The sequence below is a fragment of the Heterodontus francisci genome, chromosome 14 (assembly GCF_036365525.1).
Source record: "Heterodontus francisci isolate sHetFra1 chromosome 14, sHetFra1.hap1, whole genome shotgun sequence".
NCBI classification, from domain to species: domain Eukaryota; kingdom Metazoa; phylum Chordata; class Chondrichthyes; order Heterodontiformes; family Heterodontidae; genus Heterodontus; species Heterodontus francisci.
Window position 1 is genome coordinate 62708695 of NC_090384.1, and position 15438 is coordinate 62724132.

Below are 15438 nucleotides of genomic sequence, written 5' to 3' on the forward strand. Positions count from 1 at the left end.
TTCTAAATTTCTCCCTCACCTGAACCCTCCCTCACCATTTAGTTTAAAGCCCTCTCTATAGCCCTAGTTATTTGATTCACCAGAACACTGGTCCCAGCTCAGGCCAAGTGAAGCCCATCCCAATGGAACAGCTCCCTCTTTCCCCAGTACTGGTGGCAGTGTCCCATGAATTGAAACCAATTTCTACCACACCAATCTTTCGGCCACACATTCAACTCCCTAATCTTAATGACCCTATGCTAATTTGCTTGTGACTTAGGTAGTAATCCAGATATTACCACCTTTGTGGTTCTGCTTTTTAATTTAGCCCCTAGGCTGCTCATACTCCCTTAGGAGAGCCTCTCTCTTACTCTTACCTATGTCATTGGTACCTATGTGGACCCCATCAACTGGGTCCTTCCCTCCTCACTTCAAGTTCTTCTCCAGCCCCGAGGAGATGGCCATAACCCTGGCACTGGGCAGGCAACACAGCCTTCTGGACTCTCTCGGCTGCAGAGAACAGTATCTATCCCCCATAACTATACTGTCCCCCACCACTACTACATTTCTTTTTACTCTCCCCACGAATGGCTTCCTGCACCACCGTGCTGCGGTGAGGTTGCCCATCCTCCCTGCAGTCTGTGCTCTTATCCACACAAGCTGCAAGAACCTCATACCTGTTGGACAAGTGCAAGGGCTGATGCCCCTCCAATGCTACCTTCTGGATCCCCATACCTGGCTCACTCGTAGTCACACCCTCCTGTCCCTGACCACAGACTAAATCTGAAGAACATAACCTAAGTGGGGTGTGAATGCCGGCTGGAACAATGTTGTTTTTTATTCGTGCATGGGATGTGAGCGTCGCTGGCCAGGCGAGCATTTATTGCCCATCCCTAATTGCCCTTGAGAAGGTGGTGGTGAGTTGCCTTTTTGAACCGCTGCAGTCCATTTGGGTTCGGTACACCCACAGTGCTGTTAGGAAGGGAGTTCCAGCATTTTGACCCAGCGACAATGAAGGAACGCCAATATAGTTCCAAGTCAGGATGGTGTGTGGCTTCAGGGGATCTTGCAGGTGGTAGGTTCCCATGCATCTACTGCCCTTGTCCTTCTAGGTGGTAGAGGTTGCCGGTTTGGAAGGTGCTGTCTAAGGAGCCTTGGTGCAATGCTGCAGTGCATCTTGTAGATGGTGCACACTGCTGTCACTGTGTGTCGGTGGTGGAGGGAGTGAATGTTTGTGAATGGGGTGCCCATCAAGTAGGCTGCTTTGTCCTGGATGGTATAGAGCTTCTTGAGTGTTGTTGGAGCTGCACCCATCCAGGCAAGCGGAGAGTATTCCATCACACCCCTTACTTGTGTCTTGTAGTTGGTGGACATGCTTTGGGGAGTCAGAAGGTGTGCTACTCGCTGCAGGATTCCTAGCCTCTGACCTGCTGTTGTAGCCAGGATATTTATATAGCTACTCTAGTTCAGTTTCTGGTCAATGATAGCCCCTAGGATGTTGATAGTGGGGGATTCAGCAATTGTAATGCCATTGAATGTCAGGGGTAGATGGTTAGATTCTCTCTTGTTGGAGATGGTCATTGTGTGGTAACTTTCTCCCTTCCTGATGCATTACAGTGTCCGAAACTCAGACTCCAGCTCATCAGCTCTGAGCCTAAGATCCTCGAGCAGCAGACAATTTCTGCAGATGTGGTTGCTGTGGATCACACTGGTGTCCACCAGTTCCCACATGCTACAGTTGCAAAATATAACCTGCCCTGCCTTCTCTATTGTATTTTATTTAACTAATTAGGGTTTCAAGTTTTGAAATGACAGTCAATGATTATTTGTAGCTATAAGAAGTAGTTTAACTAGTTAAGCTATACATCTAATACAATACCCCCTGGTCCAGGTTTATACTACTGCCCTAGTTCAGAGAGAACAAAAATGTAAAGCTCACCAACCAATCACATACCTGCTCACCTTAATAATGCCTCTAAACCCCAGCTCTCAGGTCTCACTCCCTCTTAGAAGAGCAGTCCAAGAAAGACCAGAACAGCACCTCTTTGCTCCACGGAGCCAAATTCCCTCACTCACCAAATTCCCAAGATAACTACTCTGTAGAAGCTGTACTCTGCAAACTGGTCTCCATGGTACTTGGTCAAAGGAGTGGGCTTTAAGGAGGGTCTTGAAGGAGGAGAGAGAGAGATGGAGAGGTGGAGAGATTTAGGAAGGGGAATTCCTGAGCTTGAGCACTAGATGGCTGATGGCATGGCCACCAACAGCAGGGCAAAAGGTAGTGGGGGATTCAAAAGATGACAGATTTGGAGGAATTCAGAGTTCTTGGATGAGTGCAGGGATGTAGCAGATTACAGAGATAGGGAGGGGAGGGGAAAGGAAGAGATTAGAAAAATCGAGGCATTTGGGGACTCGGGCCAATGTAGTTCAGCAAGTACTTGGGTAATGCAGGAACAGAACTTGCTGCACGTTAGGATATAGGCAGCAGAGTTTTGGATAAGCACAAATTTATGGAGGGTAGAAGATGGGAATCCGACTAGGAGAGCATTGGAATAGTTGAGTCTGGAAAAACAAAAGCATGGAGAAGGTTTCAGCAGCAAACAAGCTGAAGTAGGGGTGGCGGCAGGTGATGTTACAGAGTTTGACATACATGGGCTTTGTGCTGGACAAAATGCGGGGTTGGAAACTCAGTTCTGTATCATAGAACGCCAAGGTTGTCAACAGTCAAGCAGTACTTGGGAGGACATTAAAATCAAACCGATAAAGAGTTTACAAATGAACAATAACATGAAATCACCTTTGGCCCTCCTCTAGACCCCCAAAATGGAGTTACTATTTCTCCTACACCTGTTTTCTAAATCAGGAAGGTGTTCTGAAAGATGCTGTTCCCACTACCAACAGTTCAGTGATTTTCTCCTTAGTGCCCACATTATAGCAACTTTCTACCTTCATAATGATAGGTTTAACAGGTTCCAATTTGGGGCACATTGAGGTTGGAAAAGTTGCCTGACAAAAGCAATCTTCAGAAGATCTGTATTTGAATTAGAGCTCATTTCCCCAATAGCTCAGAGAAAGAGGAACCTATGCATCTGTGTGATGCAACTTGCAGCCATTTAGATAAATGCGAATTATAGTAGACTTTAATGAAGCTTGCTTTGAGCCATATTATCAAACCAACAAATAAAAAATTGTGTAAAATTAAGTGAAAACGGCGAGCAGTAACTAGAGTGGGTGAAGTCACAACTACCACACAACCATGCGAGCAATAACACATTCCAAAAGTCCCTTGAGCTTTCATTTATTTCAATGTCATTCAAACTTTGTGTCTGCTTACTCTCCCCATTTCTTTCCCTCCCACCCTCTTCTCCGTCACATTTGTCGTTCTCTTGCCAATGTGAAGAGGAGTGAAACTGAGCAACATCAGGCAGCATCATATGCTGGTTTCCTGTGCTTAAGAAAAGACTCATGTGAGCTTCAGAATCATCCCTGTCGAATCTACAGCAGTAATTACGTCTGCAAACCACACTCATCAAATGGCACCAAACTTGGTGGTGTGGCAAACAGCGAAGATGATACGAACTGCCTGCAACAGAACATAGATAGGCTAGCAGAATGTGGGCAGACAGGTGGAAGATGGAATTTAATACTGACAAGTGTGAGGTGATGCATTTTAGCAGAAGGAATAGGGAGAGGCAATACATGAAATTTTGAATGATATGAGGACAGATAAGTCCCCGGGGCCAGACGGGATATACCCAAGGATATTACGGGAAGCGAGGGAAGAGATTGCTGCGCCTTTGGCGATGATCTTTGCGTCTTCACTGTCCACTGGAGTAGCACCGGATGATTGGAGGGTGGCAAATGTTGTTCCCTTGTTCAAGAAAGGGAATAGGGATCACCCTGGGAATTATAGACCAGTCAGTCTTACGTTGGTAGTGTGCAAATTATTGGAGAGGATTCTGAGAGACAGGATTTATGATTATTTGGAAAAGCATGGTTTGATTAAAGACAGTCAGCATGGCTTTGTGAGGGGCAGGTCATGCCTCACAAGCCTTATTGAATTCTTTGAAGATGTGACAAAACACATTGATGAAGGAAGAGCAGTGGATGTGGTGTATATGGATTTCAGCAAGGCGTTTGATAAGGTTCCCCATGGTGGGCTCATTCAGAAAGTAAGGAGGCATGGGATTCAGGGAAAGTTGGCTGTCTGGATACAAAATTGGCTGGCCCATAGAAGTCAGAGGGTGTTAGTAGATGGAAAGTATTCAGCATGGAGCTCGGTGACCAGTGGTGTTCCACAAGGATCTATTCTGGGACCTCTGCTCTTTGTGATTTTTATAAATGACTTGGATGAGGAAGTGGAAGGCTGGGTTAGCAAGTTTGCCGATGACACGAAGGTTGCTGGAGTTGTGGATAGTGTGGAAGGCTGTTGTAGGTTGCAACGGGACATTGACAGGATGCAGAGCTGGGCTGAGAAGTGGCAGATGGAGTTCAACCTGGAAAAGTGTGAAGTGATTCATTTTGGAAGGACGAATTTGAATGCGGAATACAGGCTTAAAGACAGGATTCTTGGTAGTGTGGAGGAACAGAGGGATCTTGGGGTCCATGTCCATAGATCGCTCAAAGTTGCCACCCAAGTTGATAGGGTTGTTAAGGAGTATGGTGTGTTGGCTTTCATTAACAGGGGGATTGAGTTTAAGAGCCGCGAGGTTATGCTGCAGCTCTATAAGGCCCTGGTTCGACCACACTTGGAATATTGTGTTCAGTTCTGGTCGCCTCATTATAGGAAGGATGTGGAAGCTTTAGAGAGGGTGCAGAGGAGATTTACCAGGATGCTGCCTGGACTGGAGGGCATGTCCTACGAAGAAAGATTGAGGGAGCTAGGGCTTTTCTCATTGGAGCGAAGAAGGATGAGAGGTGACTTGATAGAGGGGTACAAGATGATGAGAGGCATAGATAGAGTGGATAGTCAGAGACCTTTTCCCAGGGTGGAAAGGGCTATCACCAGGGGGCATAATTTTAAGGTGATTGGAGGAAGGTTTCGGGGAGATGTCAGAGGTAGGTTCTTTACACAGAGAGTGGTGGGTGCGTGGAATGCGCTGCCAGCGGTGGTAGTAGAAGCAGATACATTAGGGGCATTTATGCGACTCTTGGATAGGTACATGGAGGATAGTAGAATGAAGGGTAGGTAGTTAGTTTGATCTTAGAGTAGGATAAAGGTTCGGCACAACATCGTGGGCCGAAGGGCCTGTACTGTGCTGTACTGTTCTATGTTCTATAACTAATGGTTCTGAAGACTGTCCAGGACAGAGGGACCTGGGAGTGCATGTACATTGATCTTTGAAGGGGGTAGGACATATTGAGAGTGGTTAGTAAAGCATATGGGATCTTGGGCTTTATAAATAGAAGCATTGAGTACAAAAGCAGGGAAGTTATAAAGCTCTGTTTAGGCCCCAACTGGAGTATTGCAATCAGGTCTGGTCACCACACTTCAGGAAGGATGTGTGGGCCCTTGGGACGGTACAGAGGAGATTTACCAGAATGGCTCCTGGGATGGGGGATTTTAGTTACAAGGTTAGGTTGGAAAAGCTGGTTTTGTTCTCATTAGTTTTCCTTAGAACACAGGAGATTGAAGGGCAATTTAATAGAAGTGTACAAGATTATGACAGGCTTAGGGAAGTTATACAAGGAAAATGTGTTTTCATTAACTAATGGGACAAGGACTAAGGGACATAGATTGAAGGTTTTGCGCTAGAGATGCAGGAAGAATATGAGGAAGAATTTTTTTATGCAGCGAGTGGTAATGACCTGGAACTTGCTGCCCATAAGGGTGGTGGAAGCGGAGACAATCAATGACTCAAGAGGAAATTGGATGACCACTTGGGGGAAGTAGACTTGCAGGGCCATGGAGATCGAGTGAGGAAGTGGGAGAGACATGATAGCTCCATGGAGAGCCGGCATCAACTCAATGGGCCGAAGAGCCTTCTTCTGTGCCACAAATGACTCTGTGACGCTTCCCTTTGGCCCCAAATTCTTGAGAAATTTGAAATGAATGCTACCCCTGCTAGCAACCTTCACACTTTTAGGAGGGCCTTGTTGATTTCTTCTATATAATATGGAATGATAGTGGTGAAGTGCAAGTCTTTGCTCGATATTTAGAAAGATCGCATTTTGAATGTTCTGTCTAGCCATGTTAGTTGTGGCTCAGTTGGCACCACTCTCGCCTCTGAGTCACAGGGGTCCGGGTTGAAGTTCCACTCCAGGACTTGAGCACAAAAATCAATGCTGACACTCCAGTGCAGTACTGAGGGAGTGCTTCACTGTTGGAGGTGCCGTCTTTCAGATGAGATGTTAAACTGAGGCCAGTCTGCCCTCTCGGGTGGACGTAAAAGATCCCATGGCACTATTTCACAGAAGAGCAGGGAAGTTATCCCTGGTGTCCTGGCCAAAAAACAAATCCCTCACTCAACATCACAAAAACAGATGATCTGGTCATTATCACACTGTTGTTTATGGCAGCTTGATGTGCACAAATTGGCAGCCATGTTTCCTACATTACAACTGCAACTACACTTCATTAGTACTTCATTAGCTGTAAAGCGCTTTGAGCCATGTGGTGGCCGTGAAAAGCACTATATATAGAAACATAGAAAATATATATAGAATATAAATGCAAGTCTTTCCTTTTTGTCAGTTTTGCGTTATGGAGATGGAGTGATGCTGTCACTTTGCATTTATGGCATTTTATCAAGTCAGAAACGCCAAGCTTGTGGAGGTGAATTCAGGCTTTGCTGTGGGGAATGTGCTTCAGGCAACTAAAGGAGGTGATTAAAGCAATCCTCTAATTGATGTGGTATGTCGCCTTCAACATTTGAGGTATACACTTAGCGGAAATTACACAGAGCTTTGGTATTCAATCAGCAGAGCTCCAACGCCAACATGCAGAATAGAGGGACAGTGTTGGCTGCAAGAGGTTTAGAGGTACTGTTCGTGAAGCTTGCAGAGGAACTTGCAAAGGCTCTTGTCTTTCATCAGAAAACACAGGTCTCAGTTGTGTTCGCTATTCCTTCTGGCTGAGCGAAAATTGCCTAGTTGGTTGGGGTTAAAAGCAGATGGACATGTGTGAAAAAGATCCAATCTGCGAGTTTGTCACCAGCTGCATCATTTCTGGTATTGTCTCATTGGAACAGACAAATTTCAGCCTGGGTTGAAGTGACTATGACCTGTTTCTTGCCGTTAGTAGTGGCATTAAGACAAGCTTCCTGCAGAATCTAAAACCCAGAACAGCACTCAGATTACTCCGACCTCCAAAACCTGCAACATGTTAATATGTTCCCTGCAGTTATTGTAAGTTTTATACCTTTCTGGCAGCTGTATACAGGAGCAATCTTCTAAGAGTATAAAAAGAACGATGATCTGAACACAGAAAAACCTCTACAAGATTCATTGAGCTCTGCCCAACAGAACAAATAGAATGAGGCAGAGGAGGATCTTGACCACTCATCCCATTTGCAAAGCCTGGGCACTCCTCAAACTTGAAGCCACTGACTCAGTCAAGCACCATGAACTCAAAGCGACAGCCTTTCGCCTAAACAACAAAGCTGACAAGGAACCACTTACTGTCACTTTTTTGAGTGAATTGGTCTGAAATGAGCTCCATTCGAAATTACTTTGGTGTAAGCTTGGACAGAAGATTAAGTTCTAAAAATCAATTGGAAACAAAATTCAAGCGCTGAATATTGTGCACCAGACTGATTGGGCTATTCACATACCAAATGTCTGGATGCATAGCTGGAGGTTGATAATAGAAGTGAGAACCAGGCTAAAGAGAGAAAGTTCAGAGGGAAGCGAAAAAGGCAGGGGAGTGGGACTAGCTGAGTTGTTCTTGCAGATAGCTGGCATGGACATGAGGGGCTGAATGGACCCATCTGTGCTGTAACCATTTTATGATTCTATGATTGTAAATCAATGCCCATTTTGATTAACACCAAGCCATTTCCCAAGCTATCCACCAGCTCACCAATTTGTCCTTGATTATTTGAACGTTGCTAATCACCTCTTTTACTGTACAATAGTAGTCGCATTCCCTGTCATTCCCATTCCTCGCTTCACCTCCTATATTTTGTTTCTTCTCTCTTGTTTAGTGGCATCCTTACTTCTTGTTTCTATTCTCTTTTTCATCTTCATTTGTGCCCATCTCCTTCCTGCAGCCAGGATGGCGAGAATGCAAGGAGTATGGAAGCGAGCAGTCCAAAATGCAGAGATAGATGCTTTTATTTAATTCCCCACCCCCACCCCCCCAAACATTATTAGAGGTTCAATTTTCTATAATTGGACTGCAATTACTTGGATCCATGTGGAGATGTTGAAGGGAGATTGGCAGAGAGAACTAAAAAAGTGATTCTACCAACTGCCAACAGAACCAAGTTTTTGAGGCAAAGAGAGTTTGTAAAATTTTCAAGAAAGCAGAAATGGCTCTAGATTTTGGGATCGTCAATTAAATTATTAACTAATGTAGTTAAGTGATTTGGATTTTAAGTTCTCAGATGATCCCAGTCGAACCATAGCAGATATTGGAATAAATAACATTAAAAAATTAAGTAACTATGTTTATTATTTAATCTTTAAAATTTCAAACATGTGATGTGACATAAAAGGTACACACAGGCCCATGTTCAAATGGGGAAAGGCGTGCAGTTTGAAATTCTGACCAAACTGATGTAGCATGCAGAAGGAAGAATGAGATCCTAAAATAACTTTATTACTTTCTTTTAAAATCAGTGGACTCTAGTTACAATTAAAATGTTTGGATGTGAAGTCTAATGCACAGCAGTTGATTCAATATCCTATACAATTGCTTAAAAACATTTAAGCTCTTATTCCTTCACTTCTGCTTTAGTTAAAACTAACAAAAAAGGTGGTTATGCACTTTTCCTCACCTGTAGAATAAAATAGGAATTTCATTGTTACTGTAGTGTCAACTAATTTAGTCACATCTGTGTTGAAATACTGCTGTATGATATCAGTATATGACTGCTCAACACATTTATATGAAACTCCTTGTCTGTTCTTTTGATGTGGGTACTAAATTACTTAAATGTATGCTAAGACCACAGTGGAATTTTATACACACACCTTTGACCCGAAATGAAGAAAATGTCATCTAAGTTTCAAAAATCTGGTATTATTACCAGCACAGAAACTTTGAACATCTCTAATGATCAAACCACTTTGACTTGCTTAAACCATCAGTCTTTTTACTGTGTTTGTGCAGCTGAAAATTGATGAATAGAACAAATTACAAACAATCACAGAAGCATTCTGTTAAAAAAAACATGTTTTCTCTCTTTTAGCGCACACTGCCATTGTCAAGTCAGTTGTTAATGCCTTCATCCATGCTGAATAACAGTAATAATACCACCATCTGGTGTCCTCCTAGGACACCAAAAATGCTGCCTTTAAAAAGAGAATAAGGTAGACAACTTAAACTGGCCCCCACATAGCTTACCATCCGACAACAATGACCTCAATATCTGCTAAATTTGGATTTGTTTCAGCATGCACTATGGGAATAATTCACTTTCTTTGCTCAATAAACCAAATTATTACTTTGATGTTCACCTAGCTCTTTTCTGCCAACATCACACACTGCTTTCTGAAAAAAATCTTCATTTTATTAATGATTCAAGATTGGAAAACAATTAGAATTAGAACATTACAGCGCAGTACAGGCCCTTCGGCCCTCGATGTTGCGCCGACCTGTGAAACCATCTGACCTACACTATTCCATTTTCATCCATATGTCTATCCAATGACCACTTAAATGCCCTTAAAGTTGGCGAGTCTACTACTGTTGCAGGCAGGGCGTTCCACGCCCCTACTACTCTCTGAGTAAAGAAACTACCTCTAACATCTGTCCTATATCTATCACCCCTCAACTTAAAGCGATGTGTTTGCCATCACCATCCGAGGAAAAAGACTCTCACTATCCACCTTATCTAACCCTCTGATTATCTTATATGTCTCTATTAAGTCACCTCTCCTCCTCCTTCTCTCCAACGAAAACAACCTCAAGTCCCTCAGCCTTTCCTCGAAAGACCTTCCCTCCATACCAGGCAACATCCTAGTAAATCTCCTCTGCACCCTTTCCATAGCTTCCACATCCTTCCTATAATGCGGTGACCAGAACTGCACGCAATACTCCAGGTGCGGCCTCACCAGAGTTTTGTACAGCTGCAGCATGACCTCGTGGCTCCGAAACTCGATCCCCCTACTAATAAAAGCTAACACACCATATGCCTTCTTAACAGCCCTATTAACCTGGGTAGCAACTTTCAGGGATTTATGTACCTGGACACCAAGATCTCTCTGTTCATCTACACTATCAAGAATCTTCCCATTAGCCCAGTACTCTGCATTCCTGTTACTCCTTCCAAAGTGAATCACCTCACACTTTTCCGCATTAAACTCCATTTGCCATCTCTCAGCCCAGCTCTGCAGTCTATCTATGTGCCTCTGTACCCTACAACATCCTTCGGCACTATCCACAACTCCACCGACCTTCATGTCATCCGCAAATTTACTAACCCACCCTTCTACACCCTCTTCCAGGTCATTTATAAAAATGACAAACAGCAGTGGCCCCAAAACAGATCCTTGCGGTACACCACTAGTAACTAAACTCCAGGATGAACATTTGCCATCAACCACCACCCTCTGTCTTCTTTCAGCTAGCCAATTTCTGATCCAAAGCTCTAAATCACCTTCAACCCCATACTTCCGTATTTCCTGCAATAGCCTACCGTGGGGAACCTTATCAAACGCCTTACTGAAATCCATATATACCACATCCACTGCTTTACCCTCATCCACCTGTTTGGTCACCTTCTCGAAAAACTCAATAAGGTTTGTGAGGCACGACCTACCCTTCACAAAACCGTGCTGACTATCGCTAATGAACTTATTCTTTTCAAGATGATTATAAATCCTGTCTCTTATAACCTTTTCCAACATTTTACCCACAACCGAAGTAAGGCTCACAGGTCTATAATTACCAGGGCTGTCTCTACTCCCCTTCTTGAACAAGGGGACAACATTTGCTATCCTCCAGTCTTCCGGCACTATTCCTGTCGACAATGACGACATAAAGATCAAGGACAAAGGCTCTGCAATCTCCTCCCTGGCTTCCCAGAGAATCCTAGGATAAATCCCATCTGGCCCAGGGGACTTATCTATTTTCACACTTTCCAAAATTGATAACACCTCCTCCTTGTGAACTTCAATCCCATCTAGCCTAGTAGTCTGAATCTCAGTATTCTCGACAACATTTTCTTTCTCTACTGTAAATACTGACGCAAAATATTCATTTAACACTTCCCCTACCTCCTCTGATTCCACACACAACTTCCCACTACTATCCTTGATTGGCCCTAATCTAACTCTAGTCATTCTTTTATTCCTGATATACCTATAGAAAGCCTTAGGGTTTTCCCTGATACTATCTGCCAATGACTTCTCGTGTCCTCTCCTTGCTCTTCTTAGCTCTCCCTTTAGATCCTTCCTGGCTAGCTTGTAACTCTCAAGCGCCCTAACTGAGCCTTCACGTCTCATCCTAACATAAGCCTTCTTCTTCCTCTTGACAAGCGCTTCAACTTCTTTTGTAAACCTCGCTCGACAACTTCCTCCCTGCCTCACAGGTATATACTTATCAAGGACACGCAGTAGCTGCTCCTTGAATAAGCTCCACATTTCGATTGTGCCCATCCCCTGCAGTTTCCTTCCCCATCCTACGCATCCTAAATCTTGCCTAATCGCATCATAATTTCCTTTCCCCCAGCTATAATTCTTGCCCTGCGGTATATACCTGTCCCTGCCCATCGCTAAGGTAAACCTAACCGAATTGTGATCACTATCACCAAAGTGCTCACCTACATCTAAATCTAACACCTGGCCGGGTTCAGTACCCAGTACCAAATCCAATGTGGCATCGCCCCTGGTTGGCCTGTCTACATACTGTGTCAGAAAACCCTCCTGCACACACTGGACAAAAACTGACCCATCTCAAGTACTTGAACTATAGTATTTCCAGTCAATATTTGGAAAGTTAAAGTCCCCCATAACAACTACCCTGTTACTCTCGCTCCTGTCGAGAATCATCTTCGCTATCCTTTCCTCTTCATCTCTGGAACTATTCGGAGGTCTATAGAAGACTCCCAACAGGGTGACCTCTCCTCTCCTGTTTCTAACCTCGGCCCATACTACCTCAGTAGACGAGTCCTCAAACGTCCTTTCTGCCGCTGTAATACTCTCCTTGATTAACAATGCCACATTAGGTCTTATTCTTTACTTGCTGAATTACTACAGAGAGTCTCAATGGTCACAGCTCAAGAGTTGAAACTATGTTATAAGAACATGCCATCTGCCGCTTAAGAAGAGCCTCTCAGTCAGACCTTTAAGTAATATTTATAAAGAGGCCATTGTTACAAGACATTGGCTGGAATTGTACACCACCCCAATGAGCCAGATGGTGGCAGGGAGTGGCGTAAAATGGAGCAGGAGGCTCAGGGATGGCTTCCCGACCCGCTCCCGACTTCACCCCACTTTACGTAGGACGGGGGGGGGGGGGGGGGGGGGGGAGGGTGTGAAACAGGCTGCCTGCCCCAGGCCAATCAAGGCCCTTAAGTGGCCATATAATGGCCACTTAAGGGCCTTCGCCTGCCTCCACACGGATTTTAGGCGTGGCAAGCAGGCATCCTGGAGCCGGGAAAGGCCGCCCGGTAAAAGCTGGTGGCCTCTCCACGCTCGATTGAGGGCTACCCCCGCTTCCCCAACCACCCCCAGGACCTAAAGACACCCCCGCCCCCACTTTCCCCCAAATGACCACCCTTGCCTCGCCGGGGCCCGACCCCAATTACCCCCGGCGAGGCAACCGAAATTTACCTGGACTCCTGGCTCCACGTCTTCGGCTGGGGGCTGCAGTCACAGCAGCTCCCAGTGGCGCTGCTGGGACTAAGAGCTGCCGGCTCATTGATTGGCCAGCAGCTCAATGAGGCGGGACTTCCTCCCTCAAGCGGGTGGAAGTCCCACCTCGGAACAATTAAAGCCTGGGGACCCGTAAAATGTGGGACGGATCCCCAAGCTAGGTGGAAGCGGGTTCGCCACCAGCAGCTCCTGTCCGCCCAACATAAAATCCGGCCCATTATGTTAATGAACATATTTAAACGTCGACATGTATATGCCATTTGTAATTTAAAAGAAATTATAGAAAATTTGATTGAGAAGTGTGCACTTTCTCAGTAATGCACTGAAAAGTAAACTCTCAATGTTCTAGTCAGGAGAGCACAAACTTTTTTTATACAGACAGCTTTTGTCACAGTGCTAGATTTAAAGTTATTGCACATGTGGGAATGACAATATTACAAAATCATTTCAGAGTCAGGTGCCAACAAAATATCCATTTTATGATTGAGATGTCCGTGATATCACAATGAAATGTCCTTACTATTGAACCAAACAAGTTGACAATACAGGAGGCGGCAGTTTTGCTCATCATGTCTGTGCCAGCTCTTTGCTACAGTAATTCAAAACGAATTCCACTGCTCTGCTCTCTCTCCATTGTCTCCTATTTTCCCCTGATTCAAAAAAAATCCAATTTCCTTTTAAACGATTCAATGGTCTCTGCACCAACTATTCCCTGTGGTAAAGCATTCCATGCTCCAAATATTTTTTTGCAATGACTCTGATCTATTATTCTCTACCAGCTTTGTATGGAAAAATGCCAACTTTCAATGACCTTCAATTTTCAAATGATTATTATGTTATGAACGCTGGAATGGTTATGTTTTAAAAACTTTGCTCTTTGTAAAATGGATATTCAGAAGAGACATCTGACCGCACACCAATTCTGCCCAGAGTCAATCCAGGAGTCTTGGCTACCATGACAACAAGGAACCCAGATCAAAGACCCTTTTGAAAGCGGAGTGCAAGGTTGTAACTCCTAAAGGACCATGGCTTTCGCTCTCCCAGGCTCAAAGATGGTAATCAGGAGCTCTAAAATGCAAATTCAAGTTGCAATGGTTAATACCTGGAAACAAAGTAAGGGCTAGGTGGTTTTGCTATGGTTATTATGGTCTCTGAGAATTGTAAAAGACAAACAATAATTGACTTTCATCTGGATAAATTCAACAGGCTTTCCTAAGTCTGGAGACAGGCTCAAAGGAAGAAAAGAAGACCAGAAAGCAGAGCTGTGCAGCCAAAAGAGTGAGAGAGAGAGAGAGAGAGAGGAGAGAGAGAGAAAAGAGCTGCTCTCAGATCACTGATACAGCAAAAGGCTGCTAAGATGAATCCAATTCAAAAATTGAGGTTGCAGATGAGAAACGACCAACAGGGTCACCAGAGATTGCTTTATTAACAGAAAAGCAGTCAAATGTGCTCGTGAGAAGTGAGCAAAGAGGTTATTAGCTTTGAGAAGGATAAGGGGAGATCCAACCAATTACTATTGGGAGGAGTTTGGGACTTCTAACTGCAAGGATACCTTTTTGATGAGAACACTGTGTAACATATAAATGTGTTGTGGACTTTTCAAGTGTATTAATAAGGTAATGGGAAATACCTTTCTCTGTAATTTATTGTATTAGCTACCTACTAAGTACTCTTTAGTTATTGTTGATTTTCAGTTTAGTTGTTATAGTAAAAGTCTTAAAACATGAAATCTTATTGTGTAATTCTTTAATCGGTCTGGGAAGTTCACATCTCCTGTTTTAAAGTTAAGTCTCTACTGAGGTCATAACAATTGGCATCAAACAAGGCCATTAAAAGCAGGCCTGCTTGTACAAAAGGATTCATTCCATCACAACATGATGGCATGAAGAATTGCTATGGAATGTTTACATTAGTGCTAACATTTACATTGAATCTTAATCTTGTTTAATGCACAGGGAAGTAATTGAGATAACTTTAATGTCATAGAGTCATAGATAGAGTCATAGAGTTATGCAGCACAGAAAAAGGCCCTTCGGCCCATCATGTCTGTGCCAGCCATCAAGCACCTATCTATTCTAATCCCATTTTCCAGCACTTGGCCCGTAGCCTTGTATGCTATGGCGTTTCAAGTGCACATCTAAATACTTCTTAAATGTTGTGAAGGTTCCTGCCTCTACGACCCCTTCAGGTAGTGTGTTCCAGATTCCGACCATCCTCTGGGTGAAAATTTTTTTCCTCAAATCCCCTCTAAACCTCCTGCCCCATACCTTCAATCTATGTCCCCTGGTTATTGACCCCTCCGCTAAGGGAAAATGTTTCTCCCTATCTATCCAATCAATGCCCCTCATAATTTTGTATACCTCAATCAGGCCCCCCTCAGCCTTCTCTGCTCTAAGGAAAACAACCCTAGCCTATCCAGTCTCTCTTCATAGCTGAAATGCTCCAGCCCAGGCAACATCCTGGTGAATCTCCTCTGCACCC

At 44.1% G+C, this 15438-nt stretch overlaps 1 protein-coding gene across 9 annotated transcripts in view; it reads right to left on the reverse strand.

Annotated features, from left to right (window-relative positions):
• The window catches only part of stk33 (serine/threonine kinase 33), a 218773-nt gene that overhangs the window by 61121 nt on the left and 142214 nt on the right, over positions 1-15438 (reverse strand). The gene's annotated exons all lie outside the window — the stretch shown is intronic.